The sequence below is a fragment of the Ambystoma mexicanum genome, chromosome 6p (genome assembly GCF_040938575.1).
Source record: "Ambystoma mexicanum isolate Mex_15411 chromosome 6p, UKY_AmexF1_1, whole genome shotgun sequence".
Lineage (NCBI taxonomy): Eukaryota > Metazoa > Chordata > Amphibia > Caudata > Ambystomatidae > Ambystoma > Ambystoma mexicanum.
This window is the reverse complement of record NC_090935.1, coordinates 1,497,995,841-1,498,015,076: the sequence shown is the minus strand read 5'-3', so window position 1 is coordinate 1,498,015,076 and position 19,236 is coordinate 1,497,995,841. Positions and strand designations below refer to the sequence as shown.

Genomic DNA, 19,236 nt, shown 5'->3' with positions numbered 1-19,236 from the left:
GTGTTGGACCGGATGCTGGCTCTATAATGTCCTGTTGTAACAATGACTGTATTTCATCCTCAACCTGTCGCTGAATGTTGAGCGGGCTGCCCCTATAGAGTTGAGCAATCGGTGGTACATGCGGGTTAATGTGTAGCTTGATTTGTCTGTCTTTTAGACGTCCCAGGCCTTTGAAGAGAGACGGGAACATCTTTTGAATCATGTCTTTTGCGCTGGAGGTGTAGGCGGACATAATTTGGTACATGTTGCTGATTAGCCCCATTTGTATGGCTGTTCGGAAGCTTAGTATGCTTCCACCTGGGACTTCCCCTTTGATCACGTAGATTTGTACCTTTTGACTTTGATCTTTGTATTGGCACTTTGCGGTGAACATGCCTTTGCAATCTAGCGGTTTGTTGGAGCCATAAGGATATAACAATGTGTCAGCTTTCCGTAGCTCTTTTTTTTATTCAAGTGCTTTGTATACTATGTCGCTTATGACATTGACAGTGGCCCCCGTAACAATTAAGAATTCTAAATTTTGTCCATTGAGTTGCAGCAGCAGTGTTGGGCTATATTCAGCAGCCGTGTTATTTCCTATGGCATGTACGTATGCACGTTTCCTTTCTCCAATGGAAGATGACGACCTGGCGGCTCCTCTTTCTTGCGGTGATTCATCCAAATACTTGATTCTTTGCCTTGGCCGGCGGTGCTGAGAGTGGTGTCTGCTTTGCGATGACTGGATGTGTCTCTTCTTTCTTTTCGCCACCGAGTGGATGGCACGTGCTCCCTTGACGAGCTGGGTGAGCGCCGCCTGCTGGGCACAGACGACTGACTTGCGTGCTTGCGCGGGCTTTCCCGCCTTGACGTACGGCCATCTTGTTTCCAGGACTCTCTGTTGGGCTCAGCACTCTGATAGAATTTTATGTTTTTGCATACCGACTGAAAATGGTTCTCACCCCCACATTTGTCGCATCGGTGTCCTACTGCAGGACATGGTCCTGTGTGAGGAAACCGAAAACCGCATCTGTAGCATTTCTTTTGTTCTGATGAGTCGGCGGGAGTGCGAATGGGACATACTTGCGCTGCATTGGCCGTTTGCGTGATGGTGATGTTTCCTAGCGACTCAGTTTGCAGTGTTAATGCAGCATCGGCTCTTGCTATTTGAAGAATTTCTTCCAGTGTCCTACTTTTCTGCAGTAGTTTTTTGCGAAATTCGGGGGACCCACACCCGGCAATGGCTTGTGATTTGAGGGCCTCGTCTGTGGAATATCTGTCAAAGTCACAATATTTGGCTCTTTTTCTCAATCTCATGACAAAATGATTCATGCTTTTGTTTTTATTTTGTATAGTCGTATGAAATACATGTCTCTCGTAATCAACATTTCCTAACGGTCCAAAGTATGTATTCAATGAGTCAATGATGCCTTTGAATGAGTCAGTGCTATAATCAGGCATTTCAAATACTATGTCACGTACCGTGGGGCCCAATGAATGCAGCAAAATGCCTCTTAGGCGGCGTTCTTCCGTCACTCCGGAGGCGTCAATGTAGATATGCAGTTCCTTTAGCCATCTGGCCCATCTGGGGGCCAGGCTGTCCGTGTCAGACATGTCGAAGTGTGGCATTGCTTGAAATTGAAGGGACTCAGAGTTTCCTTCCTCTTTGTTGCTGGCAGGCATGAGGGTGGAACTGGCCTGGGGGCTTTGGATGCCACTGTCCGAGGCACCTTCCGACATGGTTGCAGCCACGTGTGATTAGCTGTGTCTTGGCGCTCTCTGGAGCAGGCCTCTCCCCGTATATCATCGTGGTCTGTGTTGCCTGTGGGAAGTTGAAATATCGTGGGGCCCACGTGGTTTTACTGGCAGCGTTCGCGTAGCAATGAGCGTTTTCTCCGTGGCGGTGAAATCCTTGAAGTTCACCGTGCAGCTTGCGCGCAAACGTGTGGACGTGCTTTTTCCCTACAACACGTCAATACAGCCGCCTGAGTGCGAAATTTAAATGGATTAATGAGGCCACCGTGTAGCAGCAGTGCGGCTGCGGATGCGGCCCTTGCACCTCGCTGTAGCACGGTCGAGCGGGTTCGGCTGAGCGTGACAGCTCAGTTGAAGATCCTTGTTGCCATGGTTATATCCCGACAGGAGTCGGGTGCAGCCAGCAATAGAATAATGAGGCTGAAATAAATGAAGCAAATACAATGATACGCGGGAGCCGGTCAAATGGCTTCTTATCGGTTTAATCATTGGGCGAAACTGGTGTCTGAGGCGGTGACCCCGCCCCTTCCTGCATACCGTGGGGCACAGCCCACAACAAACAACAACAATAGAAATGGGACTTGGCTCCCATTCAAAAGGGTTATTAATATGGATAAAGGACACAACAGTAATGACCAGCAGGATTTAAGAGGCTCAACAATGAATGAAAGCAGAACATGCATAAATGGGTCGGAAAGATCGCAAAGATATGTCTAATATCTGCGCATCGGGAGGCAAGAGTGTGAAGGGTCAAGCTACCATACAGACTTGAAACAGTCTTGTTTCTATTGTTTCTGACAAGTCCGTAATTCCTCCAAAACATATGTTAGTTTCACTTCCTGTTTTGCTTCGGCTGCTGAGCACACCTACAGTTTCCACCAAGAGCAAGAATAAACGTATCCTCCTCCATAGTGCATCATGTCCTGTTTATGAGGCTTTTGGCTAGGTGGTGACCCAGCCCGGCGGCCATATTGGAGCGGTTTCGATTCTGATATCTTCGATGGGTGTTTTGGGTTCGTGGACCCGTGATGGTTTAGCTTCAAGCCCACCTTCAGAGCCGAGAGGGAAAAAACACAAGGATTTTGTTCTGTAACCGCAGCGGCCGTAAAGTGCACCCTCGCTGCCCTCAATTAAAGCGCTCGCTCGGTTAGTGAAAATAAAGCGTACAGAAATGGCTATGGAGGAGTGAAAAAGTCAGGTCTGGCTCGCCTTCATCTCTTTGGGAATTACACGGGAATCGCTGGGGTGCCGAGGGGTCCGGGGGAATAGACTGTTTTGGTCGGATCACTTCCCGGAGGTGGTGCTCACGAACTCCCCGCCCTCTCAGGCAAGGCTTGCACCAACGGGAACGCTGCGGCTGCCTTCGCCCGCCTCTTCTACCCCCTGTCCACCCCTCCCCGCAGAAGAAGCTCCCACAGAAAGCGCCGCGGCCGACGTTTCCTCCAGCGCCCCCTTTCGGCAAATCGGCCTCGCACCCAGGCCCGAGCGGTGAACACGCCTCCCATCCCCAGGCCGAAGTACCACCTCAGGGCCCGGTTCACCACTCCGCCTGAGGACTGACCGCATGTATGCACTGTGCGCGGCGCCCCCGCCAACCCCTGCCAGCCGCCCGCAGAGCCAGGATCCGCAGCACCCCCCCGGCGCGCTGAATGCAGGTGAGAGCGTTGAGGCCTGGGCAGGGATGGGGGGGATCGGTACTATACACTCAGGCACGCGGGTGTGCTTGGAATGTCACCAGACACACACGGGGTGTGTGCACTTGGGCTAGACCTGCCTCGGGCCCAGGGGAATAATTTCGCCCTCTGGGGGTCTGCCAACGGTGTTCTGTCAGCGTAGTCGCCTACTTGGGGGCACAAACCACGGAGACCCAAGTCTTGCTCCTCCAGAATTTTCTCCTGCAACAGAACAAAGCCCCTGGCCCACAGCGGAGACTGCCGCATGGAAAAGAGGTGGAATAGCTAACTGCTTTGTCCTGGGTCTGAGGCTGGAGGGTTTAGAGCAGGATGTGGGCATTGCAACTGGGATCGGGGCACCTGGCACGGTTCTTCCCTGCCATTGATGGAGTTGACCTTTTTAAGCAGAGGCACTGGATCAGAGAGTTCTTAATTACCAGCTCACACCTGGACTATCCACTGCTACAAATATTTTACCAATTGTTATTAACTTTTCGATTGAGTAACACACAATATTATGCTGAGTGGGTGGTCCCAACCGCCGGTCCTGGTTGATGTGCATGTGTGACCATTTCGGGTTTTTTCATCGCGTTGCACCAGGACAAAGCCTGTGTCGTTTTTGATACCAGTTAAATCAGTGTAGGTGTTTATCCCTCCTCCGTAGGTATTTTTAAAGTTGGGGTGGGGAGGAGGGGAGATCCTGTCAGTCAAGCGGAACATACCTGCACAACCAGCGGCAAATACAAATTCATTCATTCTCTAGGAAACGTGACGAACGGTTCGAACCAGAAAGGAGAATAAACGCTCAGTCTGGTGCACGTTTTGCATCGGCAGCGACTCGAAGGAGAAGATCATACGGAACGTGATAATATGCAGAGTGTCTGCGTGTCCGAGTTTTCTGTTTAGTTGTACGTGCTATTTTAATTTTAATTTAATAATAATGTGATACAGTTTAGAATATAAACTTTACACATGTATAGTAAAGAATAAAATACAGATATATAACATCAAAAAAATATAATTAAACAAGCCAAAGTCAAACGGGATAAGGGGAGACATATGTTTCTAATTCGAGACAAGTTGTTCTTATGATCGAATTATCAATGATGGATCTAGTTAATTTGTCATCATATAGTCATATTACTTAGAATTTACACTAATCAGTGTCTCCCCTTTCCTGATCTAAAAAACTATATATACTTTCAGCTAGTTTCATTAAATTAAAAGTCAAAAGTTCGTAGACCTAATAAAAGGAAGCGGTCTTTTAGGACTTGTGGTATATACTTTAGGTCTGCCCAGTCCTATTCGCGTTAGCGTGATTTAACTGTTATAGGGCTAAATGCTTATCGCCAAAGATTTCTCGATATTCAGCCATATGCTGTACATCGCTGTTTGAGTTTTTATAGACGTTGAATTTAGGCTATGATGCCAAAACCATGGCTCTTCTATGTGGGCAGGATTATGGACCACTTTCCCATAACATTGTTTGTATATTTCAAGCATTGTAGGACAGGCTGTTAAAAGGTGTATAGCTGTTTCGTTGATGGAAGAGTTCTTGCACATACGACAATATCTTTCGTGTGGTAATATATGTTTCTCTATCCACTTATTGGCTAATACCGGAAGACAATCCAGACGCAGCAAGAGAAGGAAGCGTTTGAGCTTACTAGAGGGACTCAGGTTTAGGTACAACTGTGGCTTCAGGTAGATGTAGAGTCTGTACTGCACAAATTGGTACTTTGTGAGTTTACTTAAATGATCATAATTTTCGAGCCAGTCCCATAAATCTATACGTTTAGATAGAGCCTTCTTAGTTGGGATATGTATATCCTTAGAGACAGGGAACCAACCTATCTCTTTATGCAGCTTTTCCATGCTTGTTTTTAGATGGTAAGTTGTTTCCTTAGAGATTTCTTGATTTAGTAAGTTTAAGAGAGGATTCGTAGATTGGTTAGTCATCTTATGATGAATCTCAGCTCTTCTTTTAAGTACCGTAGCTTTAAGGGAAGTTAGCCCTAGTTCCAGTCTTAATATGGCCATTGGAATGAATTGGGGAAGACCCAGTATCCGCCTCCAAAATTTACCTTCTATAACTTGGACCCAGCTCAGGTTAATATGCAATAATGCCTCCAGGCCATATATGACCATGGGAACCAAGATCTGAAGATAAAGCTGGCGCACACCCCAGAGTATAGCCGCAGTTTTTTATGGCAAAGCTGTGTATTAACGCTGTTAGTTGTGTAGCTCTGGTGGTGCGCGTTCGTATGCACTTGGTATATTCGCCCATGACATCGACCTCAACCCCTAGATATTTATATGAGGGGGTGTATTTTATCTCTGTCCCCAGGATAACTAATTTTGGTCTTGAAATGTTTTTGCAGAGAATACCATTAACTGAGTTTTTTTCTGTGTTAATGGCCGCCCTCAAGAATGATCTGTAGTCCCAAAGTGCGTTGGCCGATCTCAAAAGGCCGCTGAATGTATGGTCCATTATAATCAAATCGTCCGCGTAGCAAAGCACTGAGCAATGCTCCGAGCCAATTCGAGGAGGACAATTGTGGACTGCTTATACCGCTATGGGGATATCATACGTGAATACATTATATAGGAAAGGAGCTGTAACACAGCCTTGTTTTACTCCACAATTTTGGGGAACTGGTGGGGGTCATGTGGCCTTGGACATCCAACTTAAGCTTGGCCGTTGTGTTTTGATGGAGGGCTCTTAAATAATAGAGAAGTTCTTCTGGGCAACCCAATAGTTTCAGTTTAGACCATAATTTGTCTCGCGGGACAGTATCAAAAGCCGCTCGAAAATCTATAAAGAGGGCATAAAGAGGGGGTTTTCCACTGAGCTTTGCTCGAGTCCTCAATAAATCGAAGGTCATTAAATTCATAGAGGTCGTGTACCCTTTTTTGAATCCACTTTGAAACTGATTGAAAATTCCGGTTTTGTCTGCCCAGTTCTCCAATTTGTCAAGAAGCATTGATGCAAATAGCTTCCCTGTACAGTCCAACATGGATAACAACCTATAATTTCCTGGTTCAAGTCTGTTTCCTCTCTTAAAGACTGGTATTAATATGGAGGCTTGCCATGATGTCGGAATGTTGCCAGTTTCCAATATGTTGTCGAATTGGATCTTAATCAGACTCGCCCAGAAATCAGGGTTGCTTTTAAACACCACATTCACAAGGCCATTAGGGCCAGGGGCTCTAGATGATTTTAATGATTTAATTTTGGTGAGCAATTGCTCGATAGTTACTATGAAAGGTTTTTCATAAGGGACTTTTTTGCAAATGTCGTGTTGAGCCGATGTTGTTGGAGAATTACGGGCAGACAAAAATTTAGACCATTCCAGGGTACCTATCGGGTTCACCATAGTGTGTTCAGTAGGGCCCCTCATTTCATTTAATACGCCCCAGATGTTTTTTGTATTTTTGGAACATACTACTTGTACCATTTGTTGCCAGCGATTTAACTTCTCTGTTCTTCTCTTGGTCTTAATCCAAGCATGATATTTGTTCTTAAGCGTTCTGCTCAGAACAGAGACAGAATCTGGTGCGGCGGCAGTGGTTCGTGCTTTACGGATGGAAGCCCTTAATATTCGTTTGGCATCACTGATAGATTTGTCAAAGGGTAAGGTCTTCTTTCGATCTCGAATCATCATACTAAGAGATGTAGTGGCATGTGATGATGAGAAGGCTGCAATCCATATCTCTAGATCATTGGCATTCAATTCAGTGAAGGTTTGAATATCATAGTGTAACAGAGCATGTGTTGTACAAGCCGCGTTTTCAATGTTTTTAGGATGCCAGCGTATGCACGTACCAGTTTGGTTCATTACCAGATTGCCCAGAGGGCAAATGTTCGTCTTTAACTGGTCAGCCGCAAAGATAAGATTTAGGAGGCTGTGGTCGCTCCAAGTGTTCAGACTGATCTTCATATCTTTAATTTTGCTGGCTATATTAGGGCTGACAAAGATGTAGTCCAGGGTACTACTGGTAGAGGCATTATGCCATGTAGGTTTTCCAGGATAGTCGCTTACAGTTCCTCCATTGATAAGTTCCAAATCCCATTCAGAAAAAAAATGTAGCCAACTTGTGCCTTCTGGATTTTCTTTGTTGTGGGGCATATGTCCCTTTGGATGTAGTAGAGGGTTGAGGGTGCTGCCTTTTAGAGCCCTTCATGTGACAATTAAAGTCGCCTGTGAATATTACTGACTTGTTCCCTGATTTCATAGTCCATAGTAGGTCGTGTATTGCCTCTTGTAGTACTTCTCTAGAGGCAGCACCTACTGGATTGTATAAGGTTACCAGTAATATTCTTACCAAGGCATTTTCGTTAGGGACTACCATTTCCACAGCTAGGATGTTATCAGGTTGGCTTGTGTTAATATGGCACGATTGGACAGAATGTCTGACACCCACAATCAACCCTCCAAAGGGTCTACCTCTGGGGCCCTTCTTGGCTAAGGATTAGTAGAGTGTATATCCAGTAACTATCACCGGAGTGATCAGCCATGTTTCCTGTAGACATATGCTCAGATGATCAGCTAGAATATCTGCCGATCCTTGTGACGATAATAGATGGCTGAAACCTCTACAATTCCAAGAGACGATACTGTAATCTCATTGCTTGTTTATGATTTGAGTTAGAGAGTCAGCCAGCCATCTTAAGACTCTCTGTATATCCTCAATCTCAGCTTTGTCTGCCTTGGCTAGATCTGTGTTCAGGGAGACTTTTTTTCGGTGGAGGGGCCACGTTACGCGGACAACTGGGATCTTCCATGGCCGTCGCGGGCAATGGTGAGGCGCTTGTGCCCGGCTTTTTTTTTCATGGCTGCTCTTCTAGCCAATCTTCTTTGGTTTCGAGAAGAATATTTCTGACTCATCTGGTGGTTCAGAGGCGGGTAGTGAGTCGATAAGAGGCGCCTCTAGGGCTTTGTCCTTAGGACTGGGATCCAAATTTTCTTCTGCCCCAACAGGGTTTTTAGTTCCTTCTTTCGCTGCGATTGTGAGGGTAGTCTCTAGGATGCGGCCACACATTTTCAGTAAAATTTTCAAAGCAAACTGAAGGGAGGCCACTGAGGACTGTAGTTCGGCCAAGGCCGGAGTGTTCGAGGTAGAAACCCTACTAGATTCGGTATTACTTCCGAGGACAGAGGGCTCTTGAAAAGGGGCCAAATTGGGAGATGCAGATAACCTTATGCCGTGGGCCCCTTGTGAGGATGGAGCACTTGGGGAAGGAGTCTGTGAAGTGTTGCATGATTGGCGCGGGTGAGCTGGAGTGCTAGCCCGCTGCATTGATAATCATAGATCAAGTAATGAATTGTTATTTATGGCGCCGTAGTTAGTAACTGCATGCAATGTTTCAACAGGGTTGTTTGCTGAATCTGCTCCTTCAATGACTGTAGAGTTTTTCTCAAGAGGAATATTTGTTGGAAAGAAATCTGTGATGGTTCCTTTTACAGGGAGTTCTTTCTTTTTAGATTTCACTTTAGTCATTACACTGTTTCTTCGAGCGCCAGAACTTACTATTGCGTTCATGAAGATTGTAATTAGATTGCGCACCTTGCCTATAATAAGGCATGTGGGTTACAAAGAAGAGAAAAAAAGAAAAAACAAAAAAAACACCCATGGATTGTTTATGGTATCTGTATATGGGCTTTAGAGTTGTTTTGTCAAGAAAAGACGTGTCCTCCTTGTCTTCTCCGTATGAGTGTAAGACGTAGAGTTCCAACCTTAAGGCTGCTTCTAACCGACCAGATGGCTAACTAGTATCACTTCAGAGGTGTGGACGCGATCAAAGGGCAAGCCCCACAGTCTCGCGGCTGAACCAGCAAAGCGGTCAGAGAGAAAGTGATGTTAAATCCAGCAGATAATTATATTGCATTTAGTTAAACTTGTGCATAGTCAAAGATAAGAACTTCCAATTTCAGAATCGTATACAAGAGTGCATTGCTCCTCGTACTCTCCAGTTCGTAAGATAGTATACTGTAAGTAATGCCTGAAGGATCCTACCTGAATTTGTCCAGCCACACAGCCTAACAGCACAACAGCGGCTCCAGCCCTTAGTGCCTCCAGGGCTTAACGCCGCAAGGGTGGTTATGCCTGTGTTTTGATGCTGGCGTGAGAAGTCACGTGAGTGCAACTGCGCCCGCCTCCTCCAGGAAGCGTTTCAAGATGCGGCAAGAGCCCGATCGTCTCGCAGTGCTGCTGGGGTTCGTAGAGGGAAGGAGATGCTCCTCTGTCCAAGCAGGCCTTTCACATCCTTTCACATACGTCTATTTGTTGTCTGATATGTATTTTAGTGCGCAGTATTATGTAGAAAACCACTTCGAAATGTGGTGGTTTCTGGTCTTTATCAGCAGAAACTTGGTCCTTAATAAACAAGAAACTTGTGGCGGACCAATCAGCTCATTTTGTCGTTTTTGTTAATATGTATTGTACTTTTTATTATTATTTTTTAATAGGTGGTGCTCTAAAACGGAGGCTGGTCAGGATACTATGATTTTGCTAATCAGCAGGATAAACTTTGCTGCGGTGTAATTCGGGCTTGGCGAGTTTAATACCGGACGGGGCGGTTGCTTTCATGTTTGTTCTCGTTACAGACAACATTTTCACTCTACTCAATTTTTGTTATGCGCCAGTGGGCGGGAGTAGCAAGGATGTTGTGTGGTGATAAAGTACATTAATCCTAGCTGACAATTACACTAAAGTGTTGCATAGAGGATAGTAAACTGGCTAATCTTGTCTTGCTTTTTTGCTTCGCATCTCTTTCTCTTGTGAAAGAGCTAGGTTGTGGTATCCAGATCATTGGCAAGTAGGGGGTGTGCAGCGATTTTGTGGAACTTAGAACAAAGAATAAATAGCCTCCCGCTTTGAATGATTGAGCCAAAAATATACTCGGTTTGAATTTGAATGCACTTGGTGTTTTTTTTCTATGTCGGTTTAGTTCGTTTATTTTGCCGTTCTCACCTTGCACCAAGTTAATGGTGATATCAAATTGGTGTGCGTGTTGAGAGGGGTGTGTTGTGTGTGGTTTTTTTTTTAATTATTTTTTTTTCTCCTCCATTTTCACTCTTGTCCGAATGTAATGATGCTCAGCCAACCAGAAAGTATTTACATTTTTATTTATATGCATAGCATCCAAACCCAATGGGGTGATGCACAAAAAGGGTTGCCTTCGTATATTTCCTACGCTATGGTGGTGGAATCGTGCTCGGTTTTGTTTAGCTAATTATACTATTCACTGTATGCTAACGTCAATATTTGTGGAATTGTGCATTTTTTTTATTCACTCTTTTGAATGTTTGCTAATCACAACAAATGGGCCTTGTCATTACAACTCCTCTTGTAGGGTGCTCTAGTATGCACGTAGGAGCCCATGGTCGGAGTCCTGAAGCTCTTTTTGCTTTTTTATAGTCTGTGTTTAATCATTGGAGCTATTTCAGAATGTATATTTTTTTTTAGCACTCAAATGCGGGTAGCTGAGTGAGCAAATTGCTCCTGTGTAGATTCTGGTGTGATTCCTGACCGTGTCGACTCAGACCTTCCTTTTTTCTGAAGTTGATCAAAATGAGTGCAGTTAACTTCTGGTAATGATATTCAGTACTGTTGTAGCGACCTCGCGAGACTAGCAACAACGTAGTCTTGCGAGACTCGGCAAAGCACGCCAATAGACTATCTTAATGCGCCAACACTCAGGTGCAGTTTGTGCTCCCGGCGCTCCTCCATTGCAGGGACAAAAGACTGCCACAGGCTCTTAGAGTAGCACAGGACACCCCTGTATACATCACTTACCTACCTTGTTTATGGACTTACCAAGAACCCTGTTCAGTGTTAACTTTTATTTGCTGTAACAACAGTGAGCAGTTGTCAAATCCAGCATTTATTATACATCCTATTTGGCCACGAGGATCGGGATTGGAACTCGCATACCATCATGCAAGGAGCAACACCTCCCCCGCCATTTCTGTAAACCCCAGTTAGGCCTGCAATTCCATGACCACCATGGCATCCCATGTTCGCGACTTAACCTGGAAGCACTAGGAGGTGCTGGGTGCACAGCAGCAAGGCATAGCGCTATGTTATTAAAAGTGCTGGGGGTGACTGGGCATGAGAACATCGACGTTTACAAAGAGGCCGTAGAAGAATTATCAAGTGCTTTGCCAGCAAAGTGAATACATTGCTGCACAGGATACGTTTCTACAAACCCAAACAAGAAGCATCAGAACCTGTAGACTACGTTACCAAGCTGTGTGAACTAGCCGCACTGTGCAACTTTGGCAACAGTGCCGAAGTATTGATGTGCAACATGTTGACAGACCACACCAATAGCAGAAAAGTGCAGGACAAATTTATTTTGGAGAAGGATCTCCAACTGGAAAAGGCCATAGAGATTGCAAGGGCAGTAGAAGAAACCACAGGGTGACGGACAGAGTATGCAGGAAGCTCATGCCCAGCAGAGGTCCAAGCGATATCCTTTAAGAATAAGGATAAACAAGTGACTGACGCAAGAGAAGTGGGGAAGGAAAGAACCACTGAAGTGTGACAGATGTGCCAGCTCCAAACACTTAGCCAAAAAGAGGGAATTACACATTTTATTGGTTTTTACAACAAACAAAACATAACCATCACACCGACATTTTCAGTTGCAAGCTTTTTTGCATACAGTTGCATGTTATTTACTGTCACTCCCCTTCCTCCACTTTAACTCGAGCTTCCACCTCAGTTCCTCAGGCTTCCCTTCTCTTGGGTTTAATCCCCTTCGCCGTTCTTGGGTGTGTTGCATTCGCTGGAGTTGGCATGGGAGGATCCTGACAATCCTGTCTCCATGCTATCGGAGGTCCCACTTCATCATCCTCCCCGCTGTTGGCTGCCTCGTACCATGCAACTGTCTCGGCGTCTGCTCATTTCAGCAGATCGTTCCACCATACCTCTCATACCTATTCTCCTTTTAGGCCAGAATGTAGGCCAGGTCCTTGAGTTTGCATACGTGTTTCAGGTTGCATGGTCTGGTGAATTCCTCCCTCTTTCCCCCCCCCCCCCCCCCCGCCCCATCATGCATGCCCACACGGATTCCACATCTAGCTTGATTCCCTTTCCAGATAGTCGTAGCTTGATTTCCTCCCAGAATTTTCCCACCTCTGGGCACGGCCAGAACACATGGATCATCCCAGCATCCACTTCCCTGCACTTGGGGCATTTTTGTACTTCTTTTGAGGAGTCCTGTACGCCCTAAGGGTGATATATAACTGAATCTGCTGTAGCCTCGCATTCCTGGACACCTTTTTTATGGTATCTCTGAGCTCTTTCCCACTGCCCATCTTGCATAGGTTCTTCCGCTTCCTCCTTCCAGTCCCGTCTCAATTGGAGCAGCTCCTTACACACCTTGGACATCACCAGTTCGTAAATCCGGGATATTTCATGCCCTCCCTCCGAAATATCATACATCTACATCGTTTCTATGGCAGTATCAGGTTGTTCTGCTAGTGCTATTTCGGACCACTTTTCCTTCACCTGTTTAACTATTCTGGTATATGTTATATATTGCCCTGTATGTATCCCAGTTTCATCCACTATCGTTTGGAATTCGAGTGCCTTCCCCTCTTGACATGTCTCCCAAGGTTGCTAGGCCTACTGACTCCCAGTATTTATGAATCTTTCCTCAGTTGCTCATCCACCCCGCATAGCGCCACAAGTGGCGCCTGCGGGGAGCCTGGGGTCGGGTTTCCCATAACTCGGCACGCTTTGTCCCACGTCTTCCAGCCTAGTTTCAGCAATCTTGATCGCCCATGCATCTCTGGTTGGGTAGCCATATCACTTATTTTAGGAAGTGAGGGCTGCATTCGCCCGTCAACAATCTAGACTCTAGATTCTTCTCTCGTCTCCCGACAGCCACCTAGCGACATATTGTAACTGGGCCGCCAGGTGGTATAGCTCGAAGTTCGGCAGGTTAATACCCCCTCTGTCGTATGTATTTTGTAATTTACAGAGGGATATTCTGTTTCTGGAGTTGTGCCACAGGAAGCCTCTTCATAAGCTCTGGAGTTTAATAAAAAAGCGTTTGGGCAACATGTGTGGTATGTTTGCAAAAAAATGTAGCAGCCTAGGCAGAACCACCATCTTGAGCAAGGGCCCTTCCACCATGGCTAGGGGGAGCTTTGCCCAGAACCCCATGCTGTTCTTGAAACCTTCTACTGCCCTTTCGTGTTATATTTGTGCTCGTCTGCAATCGTGTGATATATATTGATCACCAGGTATTTGAATGTCCTGGTCTGCAAGGCTATCTGCAAGATGGGTAAGTTCTTCTGCGGGTCTCCTCTATACCTCCCCAGGGTAACATGTATGTATTTTTGGGGTTCACCTCTATGCCTGAAAGAGTCGCGTAGCGCTCCATCACCTCCAAGATGTATTGCAAGTTTTCCTCTGGGAACCGCAAGTATAACAGCATATCATCCACATACAACGATATGAAGTGTGGTCCTCTAGTGTGAACCCCTATTTCTTCGTACTGCTGTTTCAAGTAGATCGCTAGTGGTTCTAGTGCAAGGATGTACAGCATCGGAGACCATGGGCAGCCCTGTCATTTATCTGAGTTTATCACTACCGTTTTGACCCTGGCTGTTGGGGAGCTATACACCATTTTCACCCACCGCAGGTACCCAGGTCCCATCCCATATTCTTTCAAGGCTGCCATCATCCAAGGCCACCTTACAGAGTCGAAGGCTTTCACTGCATCTAGCGATCTTTCACTTGGGTCGCCCTCTGCTGCGTGTTTTATAATATGGTGGAGCCTCCTGTGGTTATCAGATATGCTTCTACCTGGGACATATCTGGTTTGATCGGGGTGTATGAGTTTATTTATTACCCGCTTAAGTCTATTCGCCAGCAGAGACGTAAGAATTTTACTGTCCTGGTTTAGCATGGTTAGTGGTCTGTACAACCCACAGTCTGCGCTTGGCGTGTCAGGTTTAAGGAGTGGAATAATTACCGCTTCCCTCAGAGATTCCGGCAGTTTCCCTTTCTCGAAGGCCTCGTTTAACATTGCCATTAGCGGAGGAAGCACTTCTTGTCTATATGTTTTATAGAATGCACTGGGGAGACCGTCTGTCCCAGGAGCTTTGCTCGTGGGCAAATGTATTACCATGGTCTTTAATTCCTCTATTGTGATAGCCCCCCCAATCACATCTTCCCGACTCAGTTTAGGTAGTCCAATGTCTTCTAACGTCTCCTGCTCTGTCATCTCTCCTGTATCTTCATAGAGTTGTTTGTAGAATCTGAGGAATCTCTTGTTCACTCTCTCCTGGGTGTTCCAGACTTGGCACTCTTCTCCCGTTATCTCTCTAATTGTTGTTCTTGGTGTCTCGTTTTTGTATAGCCATGCAAGCAGCCTCCCTGGTTTGTCTCCCCCCTGCATGTTGTCTTTCAATGTATTTTTTATAGTTCAGGTTGCATAGCCTCTTCCATAGCCCAGCGCATGCCTGTTGTAATTGGCTCACACGTTCGGCATCCTCCTGTGAGGTGCCCCCTCTTTTCATATGCTTCTAATGTCTTTTGTCTCCTGTAGCTCTTCCACTATGCCCCCTTGGAGCCCTCTAGATTTGGATATGGCTGCTCCCCCCTCACTACCACCTTAAAGGCCTCCAATAGGGTACCCTCTGTCTCCACGCTTCCTGTATAATTTTTGAAATGCCCAATTATCTCCTCCCTTAGGTCCTCTCGAAATGCGGTGTCCTTCAATGCCTCGGCTCTAAGCCTCCATGTTGGGATCCTGGCTCTGGGGGGCTGATGTCGCCACGTCAGAACCAGAGGGGAGTGGTCCGATAGTATTCTCTCCTTCTATTCTGAGCCAGTCATTTCCCCCACAAGTTCCTGAGTGGCGAACATGTAATCAATCTAGTCTTGTGTGCAGGTTGTCCATTTTGGGGTTCAGCGTGCAGTTGAAGTCCCCCTCCCCATATAACGGCTCCTATGTGGGGGCTGATCTTACTATATAATGTCTTATATGTTTATGATGCACAATTCTCTGTTCTCTAGCAGCCCCTGAATCACTACCATCCTCCAATCCGGCTCCACCGTGGCCTGTAGCATCTGGAAGGGCACATGTGGTGCCACCCAAATGATTACTCTCCTGGTGTATGCTGAATACGTTTCTCCTATGATGGTCCTTCTACACTTTTTCTTAACCAGCTCTTGTTTCTCTTTGGTGAGGTGGGTTTCTTGCAATAGGGCTATGTCCACTTTTTGCCTTCCCAGGTACATCATTACCTTGTTTCTCTTCAGATAGCTGTTGAGTCCTCTGACGTTCCAGGTTACTATTTTAAGGTATCCCATCCTCCCTCCCTCCCTCCTTGTCCTTCACTCCAGGTGTACTTGGCGTGAATATTGCGCAAAGGCACATGGGTGCCAGCTTGTTCCCTAACAACTATCCCTAAACATATACTCTACAAACCCCCCAACACTCCCCCCTCCCTCCTGATCCCCAACTGTAGTCCAGCTCCATCCCTGGATCTCGGGCCTTCCCGCATCTAGTCCTACCCTGTATATCGGTGCTAGGAACCCAGCAGGAGGTTGCCACGCTACTAGCAACCTAACTAGTCTATCTGGTGGGGTGTTAGACGGGTCCTCTGTGCCTCCTGCATTTAGCTTCAATGGTTTCTGCCCGCCACCTGTACATCCTAACTCCTCCCAAGCTTACGCAGTGCTATATTCAAGTCCCATTGTCATTATATATACAGCACCTCCGTGTTTCGGGCCGATGCTTCGCTTCTCGTCTCTGCTCTTGCGTTGCTCCTCCGCCTCCTGCGGGCCATTCTGTGCATCCAGCCAGTCCATAGCTTCTTCCGGGGTCTCGAAGAAAAGCGTCTTGTTTTCATGAAATACTTTAAGTTTCGCAGGATACATCAGCATGTATTTGAAGCCCGCTTCCTGCAATCTCCTCTTTACTGCTCCAAGTTTAGTCGGCATCTTTGCACCTGCAGCGTGTAGTCTGGGTATGCCGTTATTGCTGCAGATGCTCTCCTTATGGTGCCGAAGTACTCCAGTATTCTTTCCCTGTTCTGGTAATTTAGTATTTTGATGATGATCAGCCTCGGCGGTGCTCCCGGGGCCGGTCTCCGTGTCAGTGTGCGGTGGGTGCTCTCTACCGCAAATCCTTGGGAGAGTGCCCCTCCTCCGATCTCTTGCAGCAACATGGTTTTTATATAGTCTGTGGAGTTTGAGCCTTCCGGGGGCCCTATTATGCGTACGTTGTTCCTTCGGCCTCCTCAGCCCTGCTTTCCTAGTTGCTCACTTGTTGGCGCAGTGTGTGAATCTCGGAGGCGTTCGCCTTACAGGTGGTAGTGTTTGACTGAACTTCTTTTTCCAGCTCGCTTGTGCGTTCGGTTATCACTTTGACGTCTTGTTGCAGTAGGTTGACATCCACTTGTACTGCATCGATCTTGAATTCAAGAGACGTCTTGAGATTTGCCATAGCTGCTTCCAGTTTAGTTTCCCACGTGACCTTTACGTCTATTGCTTTTAGGATCTGTCTTTCACTTCTCGTCGGTCCTGCATCTGTCTGTGGGCTACTCTCCTTGTTGCTGGCGCCATCCGTTGGTTGGTATGTCCTGGCATGTTCGTCCATGGTGGGCTGCTTCCCTTTCGATTGGGGTTGTTTGGATGCCATCTCAGCAACTGCTGGGATTGTCTCCTCTATTCTCTAGAGTCTGGGTGTGTAATGCGGGCTGTGCTGGCTCAGCGCCTCTTGATTTTGGTGCAGTGGGGTCTGTAGTTGGGCTAGTGACGGCTGGAGCGTCTGCCCAGGTGTTACAGCTTTGTGGTGAAGCAGTCCTCTGCTCCTCAGTGGAATTAAGGCTCTTCCTTGCCGCCTACCTGTGGTTGTGCTTGTTAAATATTTGTTGTATATAAGCCCAGGGTTGGCATTCATATTGACCCGCCCAAGGGTCTGTAGCCTCTCCAGCAGCGCTTGTCAACTTAGTGCGGTGACACCTTTTGTAGGGGAGCCCTTGTGTTAGCTCCTTAGTTTGTACTGCTTACTCCTCATTTATGAAAAATGTGGCTCCCCCTTCGGTGCCTGCCTCTGTTGTCCAGCCTCCCGTCGAGTTACAAGTCCTTGCTGTGGCTGGAGCCCTTACTCCATATTAACAGTTCTTTGGCGCTACCAAAGGCTCCCTGCCGGGTGCCCGCCACCAATTCTGTATGCTCAAGCACCCCTCCAGGCGCCGCAAAGCTCCCGGGCCTCCTATTGGTGTTTGCAGTGACACCTGCCAAATCCTTTATAACAGCTGGGTGCCCTCTGTGCACCCCACGCTTCCGTGGACTCTGTCTCTTTTCTTGCAGCTCCACGCACCCCAGTCAACGTCAAAGACCTTCCCATCCACTCCTCGTGGGGGATCAAGCTGTCTGAGTGCATGCACCGTGCATTGCGCTGCAGTCTGTTAGCTTGTGTGTAGTCTCTCCCTCCTGCCCTCCTCCAATGCACCAACTATGTTGAGTCTGGGAGTGCCCATTTGCAGCCTTACTACCCAGTGTCTCTGACCACACGACTTCCAGTGTCATTTTTCGTTTGCTGTCCGGTTTTTGACAGGTATCCCTACAGTTCGGGTCCGCTAGTGCGAATACCTTGTCAGTTTCACTGCCAGCTGATGTAGATCTTCCCCATCCAGTGCTCCAGCGCTTGTGTATTAGAGGTGAGCCTTTGTTTGCCTGACTTGGCTATGCTGTTTTCCACAGGGTCCTCTGCCTGTTACCTTTGTCCACTAAGGACCGTGCCCCTGCGCTTCTGTGAACGAACGCTCATTGATCATGTCGGATCGGCAAGAGCCCTCTAGGAAACATGTCCTACTTCATGGCCTCTCGGCCACACTTAACCGCCCCTCCCCCCTGGCGAAATAGAAAAGTTACATACATTAATGCAGAACACCACGCGGAAGGAGGAAGGAGAATACTCATCTGAAGAAGGGAGACCCACAGTGTTAATGGTAAACTGCTCACGAGCCTGGAGGGAAAAGCCCCACTGCACAGTTGGAGTGAACGGCACAGAGACGAGAGTTAAGGCTCCGGTCTGACCATACTGCCCTACGTACCTACAAAGAAATAATGGGCACTGAAACGGTTGAAGTTTCAGCGCGCGCCACAAATCCACAGTATTTGGAGGTGTCAGTAGACCTACTAGGGTATATCAAAGAGTTAAAATTGAGAGGGGCCACCACGAGAATATACTTCACACAAGAAGGCCCAGCAGTCCTAGGAGGGGATGATCAAGTCAAGCTCAAGATCAAATTAGATCCCAGTACAGGAGCAAGGGAGTGCCGGTAGTTAAAGAAGACTTTCCCAAACTGTTTTCGGAAGGGCAAGGGAAAATCAAGAACTTTGTATAAGAGATAATGCTCAAGGCAAATGCAATCCCTGTTAAGCATAAAGTAGGGCCGGTGCCAACGACAGCCAGGGAAATACTCATAACCAAGCTCTACAAAATCGTGAAGGAGGCTACCATTGAGGCGTTAGAAGCCTCAGTGGCTGAGCCCCATTGTCCTAATCAAGAAGCATAACTCTCAAGACTTGAGGGTTTGTCTAGACCACAGCAGCCTTAATTTGGAAGTCATTTCTGATAGCTACCCCTTCCCCAGCATAAATGAACTCCTCATCGTGAAGAAAGAAGCCAGAGTGTTCACCAAGCTGGATATGAGGGATATATATCCTCAGATTCATCTGCACAAAGAATCCAAGCCACTTGTAGCATTTATCACCCCATTTGGCACGTACCAGTTTACCAAGATGCCAGTTTGTTGTCCGCAGCTTCGGTGTTTCAGCGCATGATGGACTTACT

At 47.0% G+C, this 19,236-nt stretch overlaps 1 protein-coding gene across 1 annotated transcript in view; it reads left to right on the top strand.

Moving 5' to 3' along the window:
• The first annotated feature begins 3,061 nt into the window (after positions 1-3,061).
• Positions 3,062-19,236, top strand: part of CNOT6L (CCR4-NOT transcription complex subunit 6 like) — a 601,922-nt gene continuing 585,747 nt past the window's right edge. The window contains exon 1 of the mRNA XM_069626338.1: positions 3,062-3,386. The gene's annotated coding sequence lies outside the window, so the exon portion shown is untranslated. The remainder of the gene's footprint in view (positions 3,387-19,236) is intronic.